At 41.3% G+C, this 27,435-nt stretch overlaps 1 long non-coding RNA gene across 4 annotated transcripts; it reads left to right on the top strand.

Moving 5' to 3' along the window:
• The first annotated feature begins 1,371 nt into the window (after positions 1–1,371).
• LOC142030548 (uncharacterized) lies at positions 1,372–27,435 on the top strand. 4 transcript variants are annotated; one of them, XR_012650221.1, is made up of 8 exons: positions 1,372–2,885; positions 3,255–3,422; positions 18,040–18,122; positions 18,371–18,403; positions 19,004–19,151; positions 19,708–19,774; positions 24,441–24,525; positions 27,409–27,435. It is a non-coding gene; the product is annotated as an uncharacterized LOC142030548 (long non-coding RNA). The 4 variants fall into 4 exon arrangements; XR_012650220.1 differs by lacking the exon at positions 27,409–27,435 and adding an exon at positions 24,058–24,126 and having other exon boundaries at positions 24,441–27,365; XR_012650219.1 differs by lacking the exon at positions 27,409–27,435 and having other exon boundaries at positions 24,441–27,365.

The following is a 27,435-nucleotide window of genomic DNA, read 5'->3' as shown; positions in this document are numbered from 1 at the left end:
TGAAGGATGAGGTCCTTCATCCTACATTTGTCTCCCCTTGCTCTCAGTTGCATGATTTCCCTATTAATCTCGCACGTATTTGCACTTGTCAGACCCTGAGCTGATTTAACTCCCTTACTTGGCAGAAAACTGACCCAGGAAAAAAACGGTCTTCTGCTTGATTAGAGATAATTTAGGGCTTCATGGAGAGAGAGGCAGAGATAGCAGGAAGAATACCTTCTTTAGAGACTGTGTCTCTTTAGCCATTCTGTTTAAATTTAACCCCGCCTTCAGAGAGGGTTTGATCCCTGCACTGAGAAAAGGATCTAGTCCCAGCACTACTGAACTAAATGTTTTAATGCTCTTCGTGTTTCACGAAGAGAATGAATTCCTGCCCCCTCTGAAATGGCAGGAGTTGGCTTTAAGAGAACCATGGTACCACCTCTATTTGTGGAAATTTGTTGAGACTGCAAATAAGAATTAGTATCTCAAGCTGATAATGGTTCTTTTCTGCCTCTGCAAGACATGTTTTCAGGGTTGGTATCTTGCCAAAGTTGCTACGAAATTAAAGCTGTGCAAGAGTATTACAATGAGAAGCATCAAATTGTACGATGTGGAAGGGTGTGAACTGCTGCATAAGTATGGTACTAGAGTTTTGTGTCGGATAGGAAGGTGGACTGGAATTCTGGGCTGTGCCTTGCCCGTGGCTTAGTTTATGACCTAAAACGAGGCACTCAACCCTTCTGTGTGTTACCTCACGTACAAATGGCACCAAGTTGATACTCACTTCTTGCTTTGACATCAAGGAATCAAAAAACCCCCTTACGGAAATGATCGGTTTCGCAACACAGGACACTCCTGGAGACGGTGTCTTACGTGGAAACGTACCCCTTCCTAAGTTCGCCGCTTTACCAAACCCACCCCCGCTTTCTTCAAACCACGCAAGTTCTGTTTACCGAAACGCACAAACTCTTGCAGAGTTGTGTCCCAGAGACGATCCTCTACTGTTGCAACTCATTACCACATTCCGATTTGCTCAGTATCATTTGGCAACAATCTGAAATGGCATTTCTGGGATTTCATCCGCTCTTGCCCAGGACAAGAAACAAAAGAGTCTCGGCACCCCGAGGAGGCTCACGGCCTCTCCCGCCTCCCCTCCCCACCTACCGCTTTCCACGCGGAAGCGCAGGACCCTGCGGGCCGGCACCGCAGCTGAGCCGAGGCGCCACGACCGCCCGGCCCCCGCCTCGCCGCCCCCCTCACGGACCGCGCCCCGCGCCCACCGCCCGCGCCCCTGCCCGCGCCGCAGCCCTTGGGCGCCCCCTGGCGGCGGCGGGGCGCCCCGCGGCGCTGCAGGCCGGCGCCTCCCGCTCGCCGGGAGCGGGACAGGCGGTGGCAGCGAGCGCCCGGGGCACGAAGGCCGCCGCGGCAAAATCCGCTTTAGTCGGCCGCGGGACGGCGCCGCTGCCGAAGAGCTGCCGCACGCCGGCGCGAAGGGTGAGGGGTCTGACGCCGGCTGCAGGCCGTCGTCGCCCTGCCGCCTGGCTCCGTCCCGCCCGCGGGCCTGAGGCCGCCGGCTGCCCGCGGCCTCGGCGAGGCGTGTGGTAAACTGCCGCGGGGAGCGCGGGTGGGTGGCGGGGTGCGGGCCAGGGCTGGCAGGTTTACCAGGAGCTAACCGAGGAGGCCGAACAGAGAGCGCCCCGAAGGCTCTCAGGGCTCGGCAGAGAAGTTTATCTTCTGCGCGTTGTTAAATGGGGCGGTGTAACAGGAGCACAGCAGCTCTCCTGCGTATGCTGACATTGCACGTCTCTGTCGTGGTGCAGCACAGGCTGGGGGCTCCCGTGGGTTGGAGGCCGGGGTGGTGAGGGCTGCCCATGGCGTCTGTCAGGGCAGAGGGCCCGGCTCCTAAAAAGAGAGACGTTTCCGTGCTGGGCTTTCAAATGATCACCAGGGCTACATTGGTCCGTCTTAGTGGTGATAAGGGAGGGCGATGTGAAAGTGTTCGTGAGGCCCCAGACAGCGGGAGAACACTTTGGTGGCAGAGTTTTTGGCTGCCACGTGGAACCGCCAGGTCCCCCTGCACCTGCGCGGCCTGGGGGCTGGCTGGCTGGGTGGCAGCGCTCCCCAAAAGGACCTGGGGTACAACCAACAGTATTAGCCAGAAATGCGCCCTTGTGCAAAGGCGGCCAGCAGCCTCCTGGGCTGCATTAGGCAGTGGCACCGGCAGGTTGAGGGAGGTGATCCTTCCCCCTGTCCCCGACTCAGCCTGGGGAGGCCACAGCTGGAGTGCTCTGTCCAGGCCTGGACTCCCCAGGACAAGAAGGACATGGGCATGCTGGAGAGAGTCCTGCAAAGGACCACTGAGACGATTCAGGGATTAGAGACAATCCTGATGTGCAAGGAGAAGCTGAGCGAGCTGGGATTGTTTAGACTGCAGAAGAGAAAGCTCGGGGGGATATTTTCAGTGTGTGCAAATATCTGATGGGGAACGGTAAAGAAGACGGACGCACGCGCTAAGTGGTATCCAATGAAAGAACAAGAGGGAATTGGCACAAACTGAAGTATGGGAATTCCCATTCGAACATAAGGAAAGCTTTTTTACTGTGAGGGTGGTCAATCACAGGCACGGGTTGCCCAGAGAGGCTGTGGAGTCTCCGTCCTTGCAGCTATTCAAAACCCAGATGGACGTGGTCCACAGGAACCTGCTCTAGGTGACCCTGCTTTGAGCAGGTACGTTGGACTAGGTGATCTCCAAAGGTCCCTCCCAGCCTCAGCCAATCCTGTGATTCCAGGAAAAGTGTTTTTAAAGCAAGAGACGTGTCTTCTTTTTAAAAGAAAGGTGAAGAAGAAAAAGTTAGTGAGAGAGGAGATTTCCTTTGCTCTCTGGATCCTAAAGACTGAAACAGGTAAGAGTTGTGGGTTTTATTTTTCCTTCTTTGTTGTTGAATTGAGTTGGGTGGAAATACGAATAAGGATGGGAAGGGCACTGGTAGAAATAATACTTCTATTATTACTCAGTCAAAAGGATTGCAAGCCTGAGATGGGGATTTTTTTTGCTGGCCTGTAAATCTGTTGGGAATAACCTTGTGTTTTGGCTGGCTGCCTTTTTCAGCAATGAGCTTAGCAGTAGGTTTATTTGTCATCTTCAGGCTGGTATAAGCCACCTTTGCCATTTGAATAGTTTGCATGGGCTTGTTCACTGCAACCTTTTAGAGATTCAATGTAACTATGTATTTTGAATGCCACAGAAATGAAAATTTACTTTTAAACTGTAGGTCTGGACTTGGATTTAGAACATCTAGCAATACAGAGTGCAGCAATTCACTCCTGCAGTCCAAATGGATGCTCCCCGAAATTAACTGGGTCACAGCAGTCAGCCTCTCTTTGTTAAACTGAACGTTGCAAGATCTTTATCCAAGGAAAACCTCAGCTTCAGTTTTTGGGTAACTATTGATCCTCTTCATAACTTTTCCATAAATACTACATACGTAGTAAATGCACAGAGCTGACTTTTGATCCTGTCTAGCTCTCAGGAGATGTCCTTTATATGGTCTAATTAGAAAATCCATTGGCCAAATGCTGGTGTTGTTCCCCTTTCCTATGTCTATCCATGAAAACACTGTGCGATGGGAACAAATCTAACACTAGCACAGTCAGAAGAAAGATCGTCAGATATTTTGTCTCTGTTTGTGACAGGCTTTATTAGTCCATTCAGGGCAAAATGTGAAAAAAATTACAGGAATGGAAATCTGGCCAGTTTTCTCTGGGCTTTTTTATGAGATTGTTTTCGGTTTTCTGTGCGTATTTCAGAACCTTTGCTTTCATGTTTGGATTCAAGCAACTCTAGGAACCTTAGTCAAAATGTCAATGAAAGCAAGTGTCTTGCTCAATAATCTGTATTTGCATCTCAGAGCTTGCCGTGGACGAATGCTGTCTACTTATGAAACCACCATACTTTCTACACTCTTGCAGTCTATAAAATGTTGGCCTATATTAGGCAACATGGCAGTAGAAGTTGCAATGTTCCTGTGTTGGTGCAACAGGAAGCATATGTTTCTTTCATGGGTTGTGCAGACTTCTGTTTCAGAAAGCCAGTCTTCTGAAGATGTATTGCTTTCTTCTTGTACAGAGTTTACACACTGTAGATGAACTTTGCCTAGGCATGCATGATGAGCCAGCTGAGAGCTTACGGGTTAGGGTTAGTGGGCGACCAGCATGGGTGTTGTGGCAGGTGTCTGCTACAGACAGGAAGAAGAAGTAGATGAGGTCTCCTGATTGAAAAACATAATAAAGGAACATAGAAGAGGTAGAAACAGTGTCAGGTCATTCCTCCTGGAATTGAATCTATCGAGGGATGGGAAGGGCATTAGGTGCATTAGGGAGTGTAGCAACATGTGCTTGGACTACAAATATCCATGTTATTAATGTATGGCAAAATAACCTTAAATGAGCACTTTTCATAAGGAACATATTCAAACAGAGAGAGTGTACTTTCTTGAAGGAGGGTATCTTCTTTGACATGTGAATTCAGAATTACTTGAAGATTAGATTGCTCCCAGCCTCCTATTTTTGTATGATGCATTCAGTATTTGTATTCCTATAGCACATCAATGTTGTGGTACCAAATATTTATTCTGTATGAAACAACCAACAATGTAGTAAATTTCCAAGTGTGAGTTTTCCTGTTTGCATGTCTACCTTCTGTCACATTGATTCTATTCACTTATCGCTTTGTAGCCAAAATACATGATTCTAGAAAAGGAGGAGATTCCCCTTGCAAGATTAGAAACATCTGAGAAAAATCCTAGTGATTTTTTTTGCAAAGCCAACACCAAGAACTCTGGGCCACAGGGTGGGGTGAAAAGTGCAGGTGCTTGAAAACCTAATTGTTTTCTAAAATTAGCATTTTTCATTGTATTTTTCACTAATGTGATGAAAAATTACCATTATTCAGATAAAGGTCCTCTGATCTTTCTTGTGGCGTGTGCTGCTATGACAGGACAGACTGTCCCTTTAGAAACTGATCAGAGTCTGGTCAGTCTCTGTCCTTTCAATCACAGCATTTTGGGTCTCCTAGCTTTGTGTCCTAGCACAGAGTTGGGACAGCCAGCTGGAAGTTACCCTATGTGACGTGAATTTTATGCTCAGACTAGGACAAGAGTAATATCTTTGATCACTGGATGCAGGCAGCCCTCCCTCTTCCAGGCAGCATCACAAACACCTGGGAGACACCAGAGCTAAGCTGGTGAGAACTGGAGGAAAAGAAAGGTTCCCGCGAGGGACTGAAGCTTAAGCAGGCACTTGTAGAGCTTTTCGTTTATTCATTGTAGGGTTGCTGTGTTTCTATCTCATCTTCCAGACTGAAATATGGGTGTGGATAGTGAGCAAACCATTCACAACAGATCCGAGGCACACAGATTGGCGTGTAGTGCATAAACAAAATAGGGTCTACTGTATCCCATCTGTATCAGGATGACTCTATTTCAGCTGCTGAGTTGCAGCTGAATGACCACCAGCTTGACTCAGATTCCTGAAGTCTGCACAGGCTGCCTGGACAAAACTTGCAGATGGAAACACAACAGATCTGAGAACTTAAATGGATGATAGCCTGGTTTCCAGGCAGTTCCAGGTTGTACCTGTAGGCCCTTCGTTGTCAAGGACTGAAGAGCCATCTGCTAAGATCCAGAAAAATCATGAGACAGACACGAGGGTTTTTTTAAAATTTTAAATAAAGATTTCTTCTTCACCCCTACCTGTTTTATTCCTAGTCTTTGTTTCCATTGCCCTGACACTTCCATGCTTTTCAAGAGCTGTGTTTTTAGTATAACTCTGTACATTGGGAAGGCTCAGTAAATTAGGAAGTTTATATCTGAGAGAAGTTGGCCTTTTCCTTTCAGCTATTAGCTTCTTCAACAGAACTGATTTCCATTCTAATTTTCTAAATTGGCCTAGTTTGATATTGGCCCATTTCACATTATTCAAAACAGACCATAGAATGAAATAACTTTTAAACTTGAGAAGTTGAAAATGTTACTGAAGTTCACCATGTGGGGGACTTTTCTCTTTCTATAGTTTCAACTATAGAGAACCATAGAGGGAAAACTAGAGAGAGAAAAGCTGAGACAGCTTTTCACTTAGGTGGAAAGAAGAGGGAAATGGATTTTGCTTGATTCTCCTTCAGTTGCTTCTTAAACTAAAATACTTCAAGAGTTCAGTTAAACAGAAGATTGATTGCCCATGTCTGGTAGAAAGTTGAACATATTTGCAGGTCAAGAAGCTCAAATTAAAATTTGTGGTAATTACCAGATTAGCTAAAGATATTCTTAAAGATACAGATGTTAAGATGATGAACTATTTTGGAATACATTGTTGGACTCGGGCACCAAAAATGTTTAGACTGTCAAATATAGTGTCTCTTGGATTTTTCAAAGGTACTTGAAATTAGTAGGATTACTCCCAAGAATCAGTGCATTCCCCAACTCTGCTCTGTCCACTTCCCTGAATGTGTAAGTACACTTGTATCTCCATTCCTAAGAAGCCTGGAAATGTTCAGGTATATTATTGAGCAAGGCCAGTGGAAGTAAATATTCATAGCCTGGATAAGAATAAAGTTCCTATAAAATACATGTTGCTGAATGTCTCACTCTGCTTTCCAAAATGCATTCCTGCTCTTGAAGCCAATAGGATTAGGGTGAAGTTGGAAGACAGTTCTCTCTTACTCTTAAAGAAGATATTTAAAATAGAATTATCTCTTGCCTGCGGCCTGTAAAGGAATTTTCATAGGTGTTAAACCATAAACACCTTTTGGAAGGCTGGCACAATGTGCACTATACATATTTATAGTTAAAATGCCTCAGGTTTGTATTTTAAACATGTAGTTCTGATCTAATAGTGTCAGTAGGCTGTAGATTGGCTTTAAATTGTATCTCGGTATGGATATGACAATTGGACTACAGATCTCGAGGAGATGACAGTATGTTTTATAGCTGGCTGCCTGTTTTGCATGGCATGGATTTTAGTACTGTTCTGGCATTTCGTATGCTCATTTAACAGGGAGACCACCATTAACACCTCTGATGTGGAGCGGTGCAGTAAAATGATAGCACAAAGGCCTTCTTACTTGTAAACAAGTCCACTAGATGTCCCTCCAGCTCTTTGTGATGATAATATGTGGCTGATTTCCACAGACCGAATGGCTCTAAGATGAAGAACACTGCATTTTATGTCCCATAGCTTGCATATGTAGCTCTTTCTGAGTTTCTGCAGAGGTTATCAGTCCAACCTCAATCCAGTTTCAGAAGGTGAAGGTAGGCATCTTCCTTCCATATCTGTACACGTGTTTTTGATCTTTCAAATTATTTTTGTCCTTCTAACTTCCCTTTTTAACATCTTTTTTTGCAATAATTCAAATGGAAGGAAAATGCAGTCTCTCACTGTATGGATAGTAGGCAGGTATAACACGGGAGTGGAAAAGTGAATGCATTTGTAGGTTTTGGCTGGCTTTTTACAGGAAAACAATTTAGCTCAGTCTCAACATTTTACTCTGCAGGTGAAGACTATTCTAGGAGTTAATCTAACATGGCAGTCTAGTTAGATGGCCTGATCAGCCATTCAGTCTTACTATGAAAGTGGCCAGCTCAGATACCTCAGAAAAGTTAAGACACTGTTTCACTACACCCTGAAACATGAAGATTAATCTCCTCTGAAATGCTGTTAGCTCTGTTCCATATTTTATTCTGCTACCTCTGAACATGTAATCTCCTTTTCCATCTTGCTACTGTCCTGATGCTTGTGACATCTGGAAATGTAGTTCCAGAGTTTGAGTAAATATCATGTGAAATGATATTCTATTTTGATTGAATATCCTCTTACCTTTGTGCTTTGACACAGAGAAAATGAATCTCTCAGTCTTGTTCTTTGTATTTTTTTTAATCCCATAGCCTCTTATTCACCTCCATTCTAAGGAGAATAATCCTCATATTTTTATGATTTCTACTGATATCACTACTCTTTCTCATCACATTTTCCTTGAATTTTCTGCCTCAATTTCTCTATGTTATGTTTTTCTTGGTGAGGTGACTAGTGTGGCATAAATTTCTTTAGGTGACAAACCCACAGGAGATGGGGCTAATATATTGCTAACTTCTTAACAAGGTCACCAATTCATACATTGCTGTATGGAACATTATGTCCATATATCTGTTGGCAAGGTAATATACTAGGAATATTAGATGTAGGCAAAATAAATTAGTTCAGATACAGAAAAAATAGCCCTTTGGGTAGCTTCATCTGCAGCACTACTCATACAATGATTACACAGACTGATAGTTATTTTTAATAGAGATAAAATTGTGTTGAAAATAATGGATATTGCTTTATAATTAGGAGGTGCTTCTGTTGTTAAATTTAATGTGACCATTCCATTACCTTCTGCTTGCTGTGCAACCTGTCTCTTGAAGCACATCTCCTGTACAGTGACCTAGCAGGTGTATCTAGATACAGAGTTAATAAAGAATTGTAAGTGCTCTGTAGAAACCTTTGCTAGATGTCAGGGATGTAAATAGTGTAGGGCAGACTGTTGCATTTTAATCTTCTACTGTAGTTTTATATTATAATCTCAGACAAGAAATGCTTGGTTATGTGATTTGGTAACTAAAAGCAAGGAGACCTCAGACAAAAACCCTGGTGATTCAGAGAGACAAGAACAGTGCTATTTAGAACCAGAGCAATAGTTCCTCAAATCCTCTAGGTTCCTTCTGCTCCAGCTGTGATTGGCATAGCCCAGTTATGAAATTTAATATTATTGAGCTGAAAATGTGGGTAAGACATGGTGCAAAGAATTATTTTCTCTGCATGGAGATGCCAAATGCCTTGAACATATCTAGAAATGACAGTGGGTTGGAGTGAGGATGGGGGGAAAGAGAGTATACCGAGAGGCAGCAATGTTGCTGTCCTGATTTACATTAGTAAATCAGACCACTGGGTGCTGAATCAGCTCTGGCACAGAAGTGCATTACTTCAAGCCCTTATCACTAAACCAGGCTAACCTATATGCAAAACAGAAGGTGGTAACACTACATCTCTATTAAAAGCAAAGATCAAATTCTGTTTTTCTCTGTTGAGAATCTAACACAAATCATGTTAGACATTTTTCTCTGACCACAGGCACACAGGACACAGGAAGTCTAGAAAACTGCAAGTAAATTCACTGTTGGAAAAATATTCCCAGTTACATATACAAATAAAAAAAAAGTAAAAAAAAAGGAGAGAAAATTAGAATGGCCAGTCAGAGAAGTTTTCCTGCAGTAGGAGAACTTCCTGGAGTAAGCAGAAGTAGGGACGTTAGTGATATTGTCCTGTATTGGAAATTTGGAAGCCAGGACTCAAATATGGAAGGATCTATATAAAATTGTTACAAAGGGATAGAGTAGGTTTTACCTTGAATATTTAGCAGTGTCAGAGACACGTCCAAACATTTTAATAGTGGTAAAGTCTATGTTTGTATGTAGACTGGGTTGCTAAGGAGTTTCTCAGGGCCAAGCAATAATAAGGGATCTGGTGATCCCTTGTATCCCCGTGACACCTCCCTCTTGGTCCTTCTAGCCTGCTTTGGTCCTTTGTACCTGCTGTTGTTTTGTTACTGTTCCTGTGGTATTGCCTGTCACGGATAAGAAGGAGCAGGGGAAGAAATTAGCAATGTGTTTTCCCCTTTCTCTTCTGCTTACCTTTTTTTTCTAACCCTCCTCTCCTACTCTCTCCTTAGATCGTGGGAAACCAGACAAGGGAAGAAAGATCAGGGAGGCTGATGGGAAATTCCTTTCCTATCTCTGTACCCCTTCTGAATGAAAAACAGGTGCCTGTACTAGTACTTTAACTCCTTCTAGTCCTAAAGTTGTCACTTTATGTCTCTCACCCAACCACACGACTCTTTTCCTGTCCAGTTCCCCTGTTTGCCAGCTGCTGTTTTTAGGGATTATTAAATAGAAAGGATCATTTTTTTGTTGGTTAGTTAGTCATATCCACGATAGAAGTCTTCAGAAGGGCAATACTTCTTAAATTCTTTGCTGCTGAAGTTAATAGTTCATATTTTTACAAGTATCCCATTGGCAATGTTGAGAGGCTACATGAAGGTAGATTTCAGGATCAAGTCACTGTTACAGAAATTGGCTCATGTTGTTCAAGTAGTAAATAGCATCATCTGCACCAAATTTTTCACTTTGGGTCAGGGATGCAAACTGATGCACTTGTAATACATTGAGGGTGCTATTTGCCATCTCAGACACATAAAGATGGATGCATAAACTTCTGACCTTGCTTTACTTTGTAAGAGAAACCGTACTACTGATCCTTGCCTGGACAGATGGTCATCATTTATCATGTAAAACGAAGCATCAAACTATGTAGGATTCTTTGTGTGATATTCTTCAGGGTGGTTGCCACAGGGAAATAATTCACTTTTATTTATTTAGAAAATGGCTTTTACTAAATCCCTGCCTGTTACACCTCAAGTCTTCCTTGCAAAATGTAAGACAGAGAACAAATCAACCAAGTTAATAACACATATTTGTTTTTCTGTTGGACAAAAATGTTCTATTTTGGATTGACTGAGAAGAATACTATCTTCTTTTCCTTATTTATTAGTATTTTAGAAATTAGGTAATATTAATGTGATAATGGAAAATCAAGAGATAAACATTACTTGTTAATCACTGAAATCTCTTTTGTAGTTCAGACAATCATAACAGATAGATAATTCATGACAATAAAGCCAAGCAAGAACACTATTTATTGTTTTAGATGGAAAAACTTCCATGATAAAAATTTCAGTAAGGATTTTCTGTACGTGTCTGTTTGTTTTCTTTATCTTTTAGAAAGTCTGTTATTTGAGAATTCAACTCTATGTAGTAACTCACAGCAACTGGAATTTTAGTACTTTGAAAGACATAGGTTCATAATTGCCAAAATCTTCCTCAAATATGTCTATTTGGAGTAGTTTTTAACAGGTCAAAAGATAGTCATGAATAGGCTGTTAATGATTTCAGATTCCAGATCTGCAATCTAGTAAATATTAGTCTGATACAGGGCTATCACAAAGTGCTAATTCCCTCTGATTACACTATTTTAAATAACACAACTGAAAAAAGCTCACTTATCAAGGATGATAAGACTTAGTCCCATCCTGGAGAACATGGAGAAATCAGATTGCATCTAGGTTGTATCTTCAGTATTGTCTGTCTGTGGAAATTTAATTTGTGCTTATATAAGTTTACACAGTGACTATGCTCATGATTACGTGGTGTAGTTTTTTAGGGGTACAGCTTGGTGAGATCATTTGTATGCACTCAGCTTTCACCAGGAAGGACAGGTGCATGTTTTAACAAGGGTAAATTCTCAGACCATAACTTAATTACCTTGTCATGAGGATGAGAGAGGCCGTTTGAAGATCTGGATTTATCTTCCTTCTTCACTCTCCCATCCCTTTTTGATTGTTAATTCCTAGGAGGAGAAATACATGACTGGAAGTGAGCCTAAACCTCTCCTCACTGCTCTTGTAGAACTTGTCAACCTGAGTTTTTAATGATACCATTTCTTGCCTTTAATAAACTATCAGAAAAAAGAATCTACAGTTTGACTTGTCACAGCTTACATGGAACGTAACGGTTTATAATACAGTTGGTGACACCACTAAGTTAACCGGTTTAGGAACAACCTTAGATATTGTTAGGAACAACCTTAGATAATAAAATATGCTGGTTTCTTAAAAATAACTCAAGCAAAATTTCACCACTGTTCTCTGACCTGAATTATCTTCTCTTCACAGTAGAATCTGTGCACATTAATGGATAATTGCTACAGGCAGTCCTGGGCACCAAGTGCATGTCTTGACTGTGTCTAACTCTACCCTGGAGTAAGATGCGGGTGGCCCCCCCTCTCCCATCCTCCATAGGCAGCAAACCCAGGCAGGGAGGGCAGACAGGGAAGGAGAGAGGTGTGACATGTTCCTATAGCTCCTCCACAGCAGAAGATTAGGACAGTAGGGTTAATGATGATTCTGACACTCTCTTATCAAATTTAGGAAAAAAATGTGCCAATAAGATGGGTTTATTTGTAATAAAATGCATATTGACCTTTGCTCTTCAGCACCCTGCTCTACTACCTATATTTTACACTAATAAGAGTTTAAATTGAAAGTGTGGGACATCTCCTGAGACAAACTGGTACTCGTGCCCTTGTGAAGTTATGAAAATGACAGTACCAATTACGTAGGAATGGATCACCTTTACCCTAATTTCATCAGATCAAAAGCCATGTCTTCACAATTTTATGTATGACCATGGTGTTAGCAAAAGCTGTATTACTTTGGTTATTAATAGGCATAAAGGATGTTTATTGAAAGATGTAGTTTGTTGAACACTCTCTGAACTGAGTTTCTCAGAAGTATAAGATTTGTCTTCTGTGCTGAATGTCATGGAAAACACTTTCCATTTTAGTCTTCCTATTTACTATGTGCTGCTTCTCAAATCTGTCATCATTCTGTTCTTCTTGCCTCATGTTTTCATCCTTTTCTTTCTGTACATTAGGTTATTTTGATCCAGGCTTTTATTTTCTTTCAGTTGGGTAATTAGTAGACCTGGCTTCTCTCCTGTTATGCCCATGCTGAATTTGCCTCATTTCTATTTTGCTTTTCAATTCATACGTCAGTAGAGGTCTCTAGTTACAATAGCTTCATGTTTCCTGGAAGTTCTGCATCACGGGGCCAAATTTATACCTGGTGTATTTTCCATTGACACAGAAATTACACCAAGAATGAATCATCCTCTGGTGTTTATGTTCATCTGGTCTTATTTTTTTCCTCAGACGTTGTTCGTTTATATTAAGCATGTAATACTGGTAGTCATTCGAATGATATGAAATCAACTATGTTGTTCTGGGGACTTGGTAAAGACAAGAGCAATTAAAAAAAATTATGGAAGTTACAGATCCAGGCTAGACCTGTTTCATTCACATAATGTATGTAGTATTCATGGTAAGTACTAAACCTTATTGCAGTCTATTTTTCACTGTTCTGAACAAAAGAAATGTAAGATGCGAAAATAGATTTGAGACATAATCTTGCGTTTGGGAGTACAAAAGCTGCAGATACCTCTGACCTCTAAGCAGAACAAAAAGATGGCTAGCAGTCAACTAGCTAGTGATGTACACTTAAAAACATGTAAAGCAACCCTTCTGAGGTCTGATATGGGTGCTTAATACGGAGTTAAACAATGGAGCTTTTCACTGTGTTTGTTAATAATCCTAGAAAACTACACATACAAAAAGGTAAGAGTATGACCAAAGTTGCAAAATATTTAGATCTAGTGGTTTCCTCCTCAACACTGGTTGTCAGCAGATGGGAGAGACAAGCATAAGAAAAATGAGATTTTTTTATTCTCAGTTCAGTGCCTGTCTTCACTCTGGTCCTAAATAGCTGATAAAGAAATAGTCTACATCCCTGCATCTCTTGGCTGCAGTACATTCAGTAAGTCTGTGGGAATGGTCCCTGCACTGCTGAGATAGCAGGAGGAGCTATAAGAGGGCAGAAGCATTTCTGAAGCCGTTTCATTGATTTTCCCTGAGCTGAGAGGCAGCAGTACCTAGCCAGTTATTATATACCCCTTGCCAGCTGGCCAACATATCAATACACAGTGGTGGGATCTGGGTGTGAGACCCTTCCCTGCCCAGCCCACCCCTAGCCAGGGAGGGCAAAGGAATTCTGGAAAGTAATCTGCATTTTATCTGGATCATCGTGATGACAAACACTGTTGTCTCCCATCATACTAAGGTTGAATTTCAACCCACCATGAAGAGCCTTCTCTTTGGTGCCTTGCAGGGAGCTCTCTGCAAAGCAAAAACAAGTTGTAGAATGTAACAGTTTGATTGATGATAGAGGAAATCTTCACACATTAATAAAATATATTCTGGAAGTTTTCCTTCCTGCATCTGCTCTTCAGTGGTGCATATTGCACAGCACCCAGTTGTTTCTTGTGAAGTCTGTTTAGATTGGGGGTAGTAGGTAGGGCAGGCTCTATTTACAGAAGGTGAAATTACGGGATCTCTGGAGCCTGCTTGCTGCATTTAAACTCACTCCAAGGCTGCTTCTGCCTCAGTCCTACAGCAGAACTGTGAGCTGGGGAGCAGGAATGAGCCTTAACGCCTGTATCTCCTGCACTCCAGTGCTGTGATGGGCTGGAAAATTACTCCTTTAGCTCTGGCATCGAAGTGAAGCAGATTGGGGCCAGGATAGATACACATGTGGGTGCTGGAGTGTGTCATTAGGTCTTCCTGGCAAAGATGGCTGGCAAAATGGGTCCCAAACTGTGAGGCAGCAAAGTAAGAAACAGTTGCAAGGAGAGCTGGGGAGGTAGTCAGGGTGAGAGTCTTTTGTAATGCACGTGTTCAGTGTCCTTGCCTTCATACATATTTTACTAGAAGGAAAACTTGAGATATCTAATCCTTGCGTGCTCTCTTTTTTAAACTTTAAATGAAACCAGGAAAAATATTTTGGGGTTTTATTTCAGTTGTCAAAACTATCAGCAAATTTAATCGTAAACTCCCCAAAACATTGTGTCCAAAAGAAAAAGACAAGCTTTGACAACTGTGTTTTTACAAATTTGTGGTAAAAGCATGACAAAGTGACAAACATTATTCGCTAAACAGCCAGACAGAAAAATTACTCTTTCCTGGACTGGAATTTTTTGAAGATGTGAGAAACCCAGATTCAATTCTCTTGCAATTCAACGGGATTTGAACCCATATCCCACAACAGAGTTCATTAACCACTGTTATATTTCTTACTCCAGAGTGGATTTCTCTCAAGTGCTCTTCTTAATAATGTTCAGTATTGCATAGAATACTACACTTTTTTGGTGGAGAAAAGATAGGAAATTCATTGTCTTGCCTGTTTTTTCTTTCTTTACCCTGATGGATATTTCATATAGAGTGGACCTACTCTAATAGGAGAAATTAAGAACACACTCAAGTATACCTTGGAGTGGTTCAAACTCTCCCTGGGAGGTGGGAGACAAGAGTTTAACTGCCCCTAGGAGGTGGAGGGGTCCTGTATCCTCCAAATAATCTTAACTCCAAATATCCTGTATCTTTCAAATACTCTAACACTGCACTATTAATGTGTGTGATATGGGGAGGAGGTGCTTATTATTTATTTCTTCCTCTTCCTTCCTTCCTGCCTCCTCTTGTATTGGAGGTAGAAAGGCCCAAATACTTTCCTTGATGGTTCCTTCAAGGATGTTCACGTGTGAGAGAACTAGAGTGAAAGATGTAAAGCCTCATTGTGAAAGATATAAGACTAAACTCACGAAAGCCTTTAGGGAACAGACACAAGTGTCCATCACAACCTTCTGGTAGCAACCAAACAGGAGTGAATGAGCTGTTTTAAAGTAATCTCACTCAGCCTTAACAGGTCCTGCAGGCATATCAGCAGCACCTCAACATCAGAGACTGATGGGAGATCAAGTAAAATTGGCAGGAATACTTACTGTTTTGAATGATAAGTAATTATAATGGAGAAAAGTAAAAGAAAGCAGGAGTAATGCTCATAACTACAAAGACTAATGTGGGCATTTGCACATGAATGTGACTTGCAGTTCTTTATCTCCCAGTATGTGATCTTGAGCAAATTCAGACCAAGTACTGTCTTTGTTCACTGCTTTAATAGCTACAAACCTCCTTAAAGGAAAGATGCTTTTACTTTTATCATCTTATCAACTTCATGTGAAATAAAACCTGGCTGTCTAAACCAGCTTTGTGTCTCAAGGTGCTCTACAAAGTAGGAGCTTTGTAGGGACTGATTGTGCGCCGACATATAAGCAAATGGAATGGACAGGTGTGTTTGACAATAAATTTTGCACAGCGTTTTGGTTGAAAGCCTGGAAGAGCTGTCCAGCTGTGCTGCATAATCTTGTTACATTTTTTTCATGTCATAAAGTCAGTCTGACAGAACTAGGATGTGATGAAAAGAAATGGCTTTTATACACATTTAAGTGGACCTCTAGCTTATCAAGCTATTGCTAAACAATAGTAACTTGGATTATGTGCAGATGGTTTCCATGTTGTGGTAGGCCTGTCTTTTTGTGGTTCTGACATGGGAATGCCATTTTCAATATGAATTAATGTATAATGAACGGTTCATAGGTTGATTAAAGATTTATGTCTTGCAAGACAAGTTCTCCAGTGTTTTAAACTATTATTGACACAATGATGGCAGTTCCCAAATGCGAATGTTCCTCCACATCAGCTCATATTAATGTTATTTAGCTGTTGTTTAAATATTTAAAACTCAATTTTAGTTTAAAAATGCAGACATCATAAAAGATAATACTTACTTGTTTTTAAACAACTGAAAAGGCAGGAGATGGCTGAAAGTACAGTTATTCTTAGACTTAATTTCAAGTGGCTTACTGATTAAGGTAGTGCATTTAGTTTCAGAATAATATCTTTGTTCTCCTTGCAGGTTTTGGAACAACATGTCCGTATTATGAATTCACTCTGATAAATATTTCTTGCCTCTCTCTTTCAAACAGAGATCCCATGCACAGCATGAGCAAAAGTTAATGTCATATTTGGAGAAGCATGATAAGTATTTCAAAATTCAGCCCAAATATCATCAAATATATTCCTCGCTGGAAAGAGAGAGACTATAATTAACCTACTAAAGCTTTTCACCGTGGATGATCACAGTTGTTTTCATTTCTTTCAGGTGCACATCCTTGGAACTATGTGGTATTTTAAACTATGGATAAAACCTCATGGTTTGTGTTTTACTTTGAGAAGATGGATTTATTGCCAGATTCAAGAGTGTGCTTTCTCAGAGACATCTCTTTGTAGGGAACTCAGATTCTTTTATGAAAAACTGGGGACCTACATTCTTCCAAATTTGCACTCCAATGACAGCACCTAGCTGCATATGTAGCACAGCACGAATCCTGGCTTTCTTGGCTCTCTGACTAGGTATAAGCATGTCAGAGTTTTCTCAGTTTTGAAACTTCTGTCTGTACTTCTGGGGTTCTTAAATCTCCATGGATTCTCTTTAAATAAGTCACAGCTTTCACTGCATCTAGAGATCAATAGTCACCTGGTAGCATAGTGTAACATTCCCTGGCATTGGCTTTTTGTGATTGGCCTAACCCAGACTGACTTTAATTGTGACTTTGAGACTTTTGTCAAATGATCTGGAGCCTCCCAGCAGAGAGGGGGTGATGATACAGTTGATTTTCTCAGTCTTTTCTTTCACTGGGAGATCTGTGTTACTGGTCCAGGAAACATGCCTTGCTTAGCATGTCTGCCATGAGGTTACAGGACCTTATTTTCCATTTCCAGTGCTGCAGTTGTTCTCTGGGCTTATCAGGACGGTTTCTCATGGCTTGTGATTAGGTTGCTTTCCCACTGATGCTCAAAGGTGATTAGGCTATTCCTTTCCAAAGAGCACAGCCAATAGATCATAGGCCCTGCTGCTGATACTACAGTTTTACCCAGTAATTGTTCCATGCAAAAGCAGCTACGCTGGGAAGCATTGGCAGAAGCTCAGGTTTTTAGAGCAGGTGAACAATGGGTCTGCACTGTTAGGGTCCTCCTTGATCTATTCTTCTGGACTTACAGATCATGAATTCCACTCTTTATGGAACAGCTATTTCAACAGCGGTGTTGGGGTGTGCTACTTGCTTTATTGTAGTCTCAGGCTTGGTTCTGAGGACAATCTTTTGAGAAAGCAAAGCATCTGAGAAATGCCTTGAATCCAGTTTTCCTACTTGGGGTATGGTAAGACCACAGCTCACTCTACAATATTTGTCAAACCATGAGGATTAAAGTGGATTTCTGATCCACAGTCGGCAGCATGTGCCATCTCATTAGAAACTCTTTGAGATGCGGAGCTTCGGGTGAGCATCGCTTCTTCTCCAATATAGAGAGGAACAGAATTTTAACCCTTAGGCTGTTGCAATGGCATGCCCCATTTGTATGGGTAACTGACTTGCTCTTTTCTGTTTGCTTATGTGAATGATGCAGATTCCAGGAAAGTTGGGTTGTCCATGCAGTTTCATACAGCATGCATGTTGTGCCAGAGGAAGATCCTTCTAATTTTGGGAGAGGTGGGATCCCATTTATTACCATTTTCTACTCACTAATGTAGATATTTTCCTCATTATTTCTCTTCCATATTTTTCTGTAGTGCTGCAAGATATATATCTGGTCTGAGATTTACCCTTACCAGTAGTCAACTATTTCCTTTCCCTGGGGAATAAGGTGTCCCCACCTGTGTTTTATCAGAGTAAATGGGTGCTCTATTTATGCCTTAAATCTTCCACTTGCGCTAATGTGTAATGCTTCTTTTCCACAGAGAAATGTAATCCAAGCCACAAGCCTGCTCAAAGTAAGTGTTGCTCTACAGCCTGGCGTCTCAGTCTATGCATACAAACTCTAATTACATGAACTATTACCTCTCATGTAATAGTATATCATAAGGCCAGAATGAGTGCTTTTGGAGATTCGGTTTTGATTTAGCTCACAGGTTATAACTTCTTGCAAAACATGAACTGTGTTCAGGTTCCTTGGAACTGATGCTGTTGTGGATCTGGGTTCACGGGTGCTCTGATTCCACTGCAGATAGCAGGGGACGTATCATGCTTCACATCATGTTGTAGTTTCAGGGGAGTTTTTGTTACAGGCTTTCCAATGATATTCTTATTCAGAGCACATACCTAATTTCAAGCAGGCTCTGCTAGTCTAGTGCCATTAGACATATTGTTTGCACAGTTGGTAGAATTTTGAGGAGCGTTGAAAGTAACAAGTGGATTCACTTGTATCTTTAAATTGCCAGGGAAACACAACCATGCAATCAATTTTTCCTGTGACATTGCCATCCTCAGCCAGCTTTGTTGAAAGTATGTATCTTCGACATGTGAAGCATTGATGACTAGTTCTTCTCTATCACATTTAGAGTGAATAAGAACTCACCATTTGTGTTTTACAGCAACTGAAACAATTCAGTGTACAGTGAACTGCAACCATTGAAGTCAAAGAGAGTTTTCTGTCTACCTGAAAAGTAACAGCACCTTCAGCAAGGCAGAAGGATTGGCTGTGGAACTTGGAATATCCCAGGAGCAAAGAAAGATGAAACGGTGAGGTGGTCATGCGGAAGGAGCAACAGCATTCAGTGAGCGTTTAAAAAGTGTATGCCCCATCCTTATAAGCAGAGGAGTCTGAATGTTGTTCCTAATCTGGCTAGTGGGACTTGGGCAAGTAGCTTTGTGCAGTGATTTGGGAATGCTCCATCGAGGTAGCTAAGCATACATGCTCAGGAGGGAGTTTTAACTTCTGCATTGTCAATGAACAATTCAGAAAAAACAGTAAGTGATCTTACTGGCAGTAACAGTAAGCCTGATTTCTGTCTTCTTTTTAATTGTATTTGTTTAAATTTTTTATCTTGTTGCCAGTAGCCAAATTCTCTGCAATATGCTCAATGCACATCAGGGTTTTTTTTATTTCAGCAGTTCTCAGGATTTGAGTAAATGGTCCAAGGACTGATCTCACTGATACTGTCCCCAGAAAAATAGTCTGTTTCTGCTGCTCTATTTCCCTGATCTGTTACAGAGGAGATTGTGAAGAAATTTTGAACCATCTATATCTTTTTTTTGTATTTAGCTTTTGTCTAATTTTATAATTTCTTTGTCCTAGAAATTGCATTAGCCCAACTGTGTTACAACTCTCAAGAGGAAGAATCAAAAATCTCCCATCTTCCAGTGTAAGGAGAACACTGGGGAACAATGGAAATACTGAATGTTCTGTTCACAATTTTGTTCCTGCACTTGCCCTGTCGTTGCCACCTAGAGCTTTGACTGTTTCCAGTACCTCAGTCAGTAACTTATTGCTTCTTACATTTAATATAAGAGCACATCCCATTTTGTAACATTTGTCAAACTATGAAGGATAAAATGGAGCTTTTAACCATAGCTGATGCCATGTATGTCTCATTCATAACTTCTGGAGGTGCTGGAATCCAGGCAATCACATTTTCTTTTGCAGTATGGGGAGAATTGAATGCTGTGATGCCTATTTCCCCCTATTCTTTTCTCTATTCCCTTTTCCCACACATTGTCGTTTGCGTTTAGGAAGGTTTCCTGATCCTCACTAGGTCATTTTAGTTTCCAGACCTGTGCTCAATGACTGTTAGGAGCCTAACAGCTATACTAGAAACTGAAAAGACATGTAAAAGGCTTGGAAACCTGAAGCACTGGTTCAGAACATGGCACAATCTGTCTTTCAGTGAGTTAGTTTTCAGAGGCTTTAATCCAACTAGCTGAGAATGTCATTGGCATAGTTACACACAGGAATTGAGAACTGGTCATCTGCAAAGCAACCTTAATATATGTGTTTTTAAACAAGTTAGCTCATCTCTGTAAATGCCAAAAATTACATGATTTTTGCAGTGCCTTGGGAAACTCAACTGTTTTTCCAGCTTACTGTTATTTCATCTTTTCTTTTGCCACCAAAAAGTCTGAGAAATCATACCACCCCCCTTTAGAAAAAGCTTTGTTTAGAGGATAAAAATGCAAAACCAGCCTGCAGGAGCCTCTTCTTTTTCAGCATCCTTTGAGGCTGACTCATGGTTTAGCTTTTTGGTTTTCCTCAATGAGTGAACTCTACACACAACAATCCCTCTAAGCAAGCTTATTCCATTTGCTCTGAATTATCTGACCAGCACAACGCTGTTATACAAAGCTTCATACAGAGCAAGAATTTTCTGTCCTGAAAAGCTCTCATCAGTCAAGAAGTCAGAATGAATGTATATATCTTCTTCTGTTCTGAAATGTCAAGGGAATAGGTTTGGGTAAGAATATGCTTTTAAATGCACAGTCTCACTCCAGCTGCCTTATGTTACAGCTTGCTGTCCATAGCCTTTGTGTTCCATAACAATATTAGAGTATGCTGGGGCTCCTGTGGCCTAACTTCCTATTGTAAATCTCAAACTGAAACCCTGGGTCATCTGAACTGCTGTATACACAAGGTATTTATAGAGAGAGAAGGATACAGTGGCATCCCTCTTATCACAGCAGAGAAGTCTGCTTCATTGCACAGAGGAATTAGTGTTACTGTAGATGCTTTTAAGGATAAATCAGATGCAAGTTCAATGTTGAAACCACAGTCCTGTGGGTCACTAATAAATAGCTGCCATCTGCTTGAATGTATGGGTGCTGCATACATTTCCTTTTAGTTCCACAAACCTTCTCTTATTTTCCTGCAAAAGGCTAATTTTCAGCTCTTATGTATTTCCCTTTGCCTGTGTATCTTCTCAATTATTAGTGTCGTGCCTATTTCAAACTGAAGCTTTTGCCTATATATCAGCTCTCAGTAAAAGGAAGGTATAATTGTTGAAAGGGGTCTTTTGGCATAGTGGCTACTTAATATATTTAACATTTAATGAGGAAGTAATCATTCAAATTGAGTCAAACCTTTGATCGCAGTCAAAATCTCCTTTCATGAACTTAGGAATTGAAAATATTAATGTGGACACCTCAATAAATCACCTGTGTGTTTGTAGGTATTGTGTTTAAAGGGCCTGGATCGCCTGCTGCTCCAGCTGCTGTGCATCTAATGTTGTTAAAATCAGAGCTGATTCCTAAAAAAAGTTCTGAAACAAGTAGTAGTAGCAAAATTGCTTTCCTTTAGAAATGCTTAACTTCCCACCTGCAATAGCTGAGTGTCTTACACAATAGATTTAAGCGTGCAGTATTTGAATAATTGGAAGAGATGATATTGATCAATGAATGATATACAAATTACCTTTAGGATTTTTCGGTTGTGTTTTTATTTTTTTTTAATTTTATTTGTATGAGCTATGGGTCTTGCAAATCACCTTCAAGGAAACGTTAAAGCATGAACACAAAGGTATGCACTTCCTAGTTTCCAAGGTCTATTGGTTTGCATGAGTGCATCAGATATTTTCAGAATAAGAGTAATTACAACTGTCATTGTGTATTAAATTAAGGAACAGCCAAAAATCAAACCCAACACTGATCAACTAAATTTAGTGTTACACTTTTATATCTGATTTTGGGATTTTAATGGTCTGCTTGCCTGGCTTTTTTTTTAAAGTTGATGTGTCCCTGCAGAAAGACACTCATAGCCAATGAACATAGTGTTTTTGATAATAATAATGATGGATCAGTCCATTTTTGAAGGAAAGAATAGAGTCTATAAAAGAGTAAATCCGTTGATTTATAGGCTAAATGGCTGGTAGGCTAGAATGGCAAAGCAGAAATGTTTGAAAGTGCACTTTTCCCTTCTCCTTTAATACAGCATTGATATATGCTTAGTATTTTATTCCATATGCTTTATATTGATGACATTTTATGAAGTCATTCCAGTGGTCACTAGGAATGTAAGATTATGGGTTATTTCACATGCATTGAGCTTAGGAGAATGAATTAAAATAAATGAGACAATTATGTGGAAAATCTTGGCAATAGTTTGTCCAAATACTTTAGGATGAACTGTAGGTTTCATCTGCACAGATTCCATTCTGGTGTAAACAAATGTTGCTAAAAGAGAATCTGTGTGCCTGTTTCTCAGAAATATTTGTATTTGTTGGAAGTTTTTAGACTAGAGATGATGTAGTGACTGAAGAGGGTGACTGTTTTATGTTGTTGAGTAAAGAGAGAAAATTATTTGATAAATAGATGCTGTGTCTGACTACTTATATCTATAGTGGAACTTTTTCTTTTTACATTTAAGCAGTAGAAATAATTCTAAAGCAAAAATATCTGCATTTTGTTCATATTATTGCTGTGAATATACATGTTGTTGGGATGTACAGTCCTGGTTAACTGAAAACACTTGGAGATGTATTTGGCCAAAGATTTGCTGCCGTTAGGAACAGTAGGAGCTGTGGATGGCAATGTGTCATTGTCACTGTTTTGAAACATGTTTTCTGCAGAGAAGGCAGAACTCTGGAGAATAAATGTTAAATTGGGATACCCCTTACTAGCTTAAAATACCTGATTAAGCCTATGAAAGGTCTGCATAATTGACATAGAGATAGTTCTTGGCTAAGAAATTCTGCAGTAAAAAATGGAATAAACAGACCTGTTTCAAAGACATTGCTAGAGAAGAAGGAATTTCAGAATCTTTTCTTCCTCTTCACATGTATTGGCTTTGGAAAGTTGTGAACTATGGTAAAATAGGATTGAGTTTTTGGATTTTACTAAGGGAGAAAGAGAGAAATGTGGATCCTAAATATGAATATTATGCCCCATTTTTTGAACTGGGTGAACAGAAATTGGAACTTTTTTTTCTCTTAGCTCTACATTCACTTCTGTGAATCATGTACCGTATCGAACTTAACATAAGTAGTCTGTTTCCTATTGTTTGTGCATTTTTAAATCTGTTTCTTAGTTTACAGTTAATGGTTCACATTTTATATAGATGTTAATGTCTTCCTCTCTCCTACCATTCTATTTTAGGGAAAGACAATAAAAGAACATATTATAATTTATGTCACATTGTTCACTAAGTTTTAAGAGAAGGCAATGTATTTTAATTTTAAATTGACCCGTCCTAAAACAAACCACTCAATTTTTCTTAAAATTAGTGTCATGATTTTTATGTAGACAAACTTTCAAGTTCTAAATGTCTGGATTGATATTTATGCTTTCCCATTGAGTGCAAGTAATTATTTTTAAGGTTTTCTTCATATTAATAATATTTACCAGGGCATATGCTCATCTATTCTGAACGTTAATTGGTGGCAGAGTTCAATTTTTCTGTCATCGCATGGGGTTTGTCAAGGACAGACAATAAGAACTCAGAGCTGGGAGACCACAAAACATGTGTCTTAGCTGAGGAAACATTGTCTTCCGTCACAGCAGGCTTTCTGGTGTATTAGAAAAAAGCTAATATTAGGAAACTCCCTTCAATATTTTTAGTAATTTGAAACAGTGACACTCTTGCTACAAATGTGTAAGGTACAATGTGGCTGATGTACTGTCATTCAAACCCCCTAACCCCCCTTTTTTTTTAAATCCTAAGGGTTCAAGTCTGTACTCCTAGAAGACTTGGGAAATGTTTCTGAAAGTTCATGGAACATTACATAGATGGGTAATGCTCTTGCAAATGAAGCTTTGATGGGCTGGGTACTACTGTTATTCCAGAGGACTGAAAAGTCACAAGAACTGACTGCTTTCTGCACTTCCCTGCCACCAGGAGGAAAACAGCTGAGTCAGGAGGGAGCTTCTGCTGGCTCCAACCCCTTAACAAAATACAGGAATTTGCTTGTTTCTCTGAGGAGAATGGTGAAGTGAACAAAAAGGGTCCAGAACCTGGGGAAAATCAGCTCCCCTATTCTCATGAAAAGAATAAGCTGAAATTAAGCTGCTGTTACTTCCTTCTTTCTTGTTTCCCCTTTCTTACAGTTGCTGATCTGAAAAGTGAGAAGGGAGAACTCTCGGGAACCTACAGATCTCCCCAGGAAGAAGAAGCAGAAAGGCCTGAGGAATGGTAGTGTCAAGCACACCTGCCCCAGGGCTAGCGGAGGTGCATGGGGTAGCCCCATCCTCGACCAACGCAACTACTGCTATGGGAAGCGTTCTGGGGGATTCTGGGGGACCCGAAGGCAGATGTGGGGCTTGTGAAGAAACTGGTGCTGGGGAGCAGAAAACAACCTCTTGTTTCCCATTTTAAGCTATGTGAGAAAGTAACTGCACTGGAGGTGGGAAGGTAGAAGCAAAAATCTCAGTGAAACAAGGAAAGCTTACATTCATTACAAGTTTAACCTGTAAGATGAAGGGTTTCTGATGAATATCTTTGGATTAGGCAATAATGAAATACTATTCCAATCTACAAAATTCTTGCTCTGAACCACTTACTATCTGGTTTAAAAGCAGAAAAAAAAAAAAGCTCAGTTCTCCATCAGCGTGTCACTTTTTTTCCTTTGTTTGTGGGGCAGGGGCAGAAGTTGCATGGTTTCTGAGGCATTCTGGGAGAGCAAATGTGAACACCATGTGGAAGATTTATGTCCATTTAAAAACAAGGTCTGTTGAATCAGTTATGTGGGGGCATATAATATCACTCCAGATCACTGGGTATGTTGCTTTTCTATGCAAAATTCAGGTTCTTGCACAGTGCTTCCAATTTCAATGTCCTGTGTGTTGCAGTCCTGTATTCCAAAAGTCCATAGTTGCTGTTATCTGATATTTACACAATGGAGACTCTGGGCAGCCAGATATGTGGGGCCGGCAGCAATTTTGGGGTAAACTTCCTTAAAGGAGTTTGAGTTGCTGCGTAGCCTTGAAGGGCCGATTCTTCCTTTTTCCCTCCTGTGAGCAGTTACACACATGCACTGCCCTGCCCATGGCCCAGGGCTCCATTTTAGTCCCCCGGGGCTCCCCCCACCCTGTCCATGGCCCAGGACCCCACGTCAGCCCCCCGGGGCCGTCAGCCCCTGCCCCAGCGATGCCCCAGCAGGGCCGCTCTCCAGCTCCCCACAGCCCTGCCCTGCCCGGACATGGGCCTCGCCAAGCCGGGCCCACCCGTGGGCCCACCTTCCAGCCCGGCCTCAGCCCGGCCCCGGCCCCGGCCCCATCCCCAGGGCGGTGCCTGATGCCTGGGGCTGCCCCCGGCTTTCCTGCTCCTGGAATGGGATAGGCCCTGGCCACCAGGCCCTCCCTGGCTGGATCTCCGGGGGAGCCCTCACCGCTCCCCATGCCTGACCCTGAGGGACCCACCAGCCTTCGTGGTGCCTTGATAATAGGAATGTTTATTAACAACATATTCATAAAAAAAAAGAAAAAAATCAAGTAGGCTTTTTCCTAGCTTAAACATTTTCCAGAAGCAAACCTCTTCTTCCAAATCGAAGCTCACATTCACAAGGCTTTCGTCCTCTCTGGCAATTTGCATTGAATTCAATAGCGCAAAGTGAGTTGTGAGTCAGCCGCCACACTCCGAATCACCAAAATACTTCTGTGTTATTAGCAGACATTAAAACTGACATCTTGTTCGAGTGGGAAGAGTAATGCATGTTTAAAGCATCCTCGTAACTCAGTGGTGTGTGTAGGAAGCACCGTGGCGTTGTGTAACAGGAAGAGCGGCTCGGAATCGATCCTGCCAGTTTTTCCCAGGGAAAACCGCAGGAGACTTGAGCTGTTAAGTCATTGTTGCATTTTAATGAAATTCCTGGCACATCTAATGCTAAAAGTCCCCTGAAGGGAAAATATTGTAAATGCGGCTGGTAGTGCTAGAAGTGAGGCTGGTCGGTTGGGAAGGAGGTTGTTGCTTCTAGCGTTTGTTGGGAGCTGGGGAGAGGTACCGCTTCCCACCCCGCGGGGTTAGCCCCAGGGAAGCACGGCTGGGAGCTGCCGCCCGGTCGCTGGCTGCGAGGGGATGTTTGCTGTGACTGCTGGCGCTGAGCCCTGGATGTGAGCAGGGGCGCAAGGGTGCCCGATGGAACCACTGCACAGAAGCTTGTGTCAATAGAGAGCATAATAAGTGAAGTGAACTGTGAGTAGATAAGGGGAATATACGGGCCAGGTGGCTTGTGAGACTCGTATGTTTCAATATGGGGCAATACGTGATGAACTTCATGACTGTGTAAGTGAGAAAGGAAGCAGCTGACAAAACATTTATACTGAAAAATAAAATTTCACTTCAAAGACTGTTCATAGGCATCAGTCAGGGAAAACACTCTTTTCGCTTTCTTTACGGATTTCAGAAGTTGGGTTTCAAAGTTGATTTCAGGGTACTTGCACTTGGGAAATGTAGGCAAATAAACTAGTGCAATCTCTATTGCATATATTTAATAATAATGCAGTTATCACTTGAGATTGATGCATACTATCACATTAAGTACATCATGTAATGTGTGTGTGTGTGTGGTGTGCAGGCTGGGTCTTCAGCTTGATAAAGGCTTGGCTCCACACTTGGGCAGTCCAAGGAACTGAGCTGGGTCTGCCACAATCTGTTTTGGTGTATCTCCCCATCTTCATTCTTGATCCTTCTGTGAAATTCTTCTGCTTCGAAAAAAATGTTTAGCTAAAATGATTTTTTTCAGAGAATGAGGTGCAGTTAATTAGGAGTGGGCTTTTTCTGTAGTCATACTTATCCCATCACTGCCTACTGCACAGCTTGGGCTGAAGCAACAGGATGATTGTTTGTCCGATATAGATAAGTTGATGAAGTGCACCAGTGGTCTTATGATGAGCAGCATGTTCAACTTTTCTACTTTTCATAATGTATGAAGCCGATTCAGCTAAGAAGAATTTGTTTTGGTCTAATAGATAAATACAGTATTGCAAAAGAACTTCCACAAATATTTCAATCTTTCAGTAATTTCACCATATCACTTTTTGTAATCACTGTCTGTAAATATTTCCTTTGAATCCTCAGAAAACATGAGGAAGATCAGCTTGTATG

Source organism: Buteo buteo, chromosome 4 (assembly GCF_964188355.1).
Source record: "Buteo buteo chromosome 4, bButBut1.hap1.1, whole genome shotgun sequence".
Lineage (NCBI taxonomy): Eukaryota > Metazoa > Chordata > Aves > Accipitriformes > Accipitridae > Buteo > Buteo buteo.
Note: the sequence above shows the minus strand (reverse complement) of the source record. Positions and strands in the feature narration are given on the sequence as shown.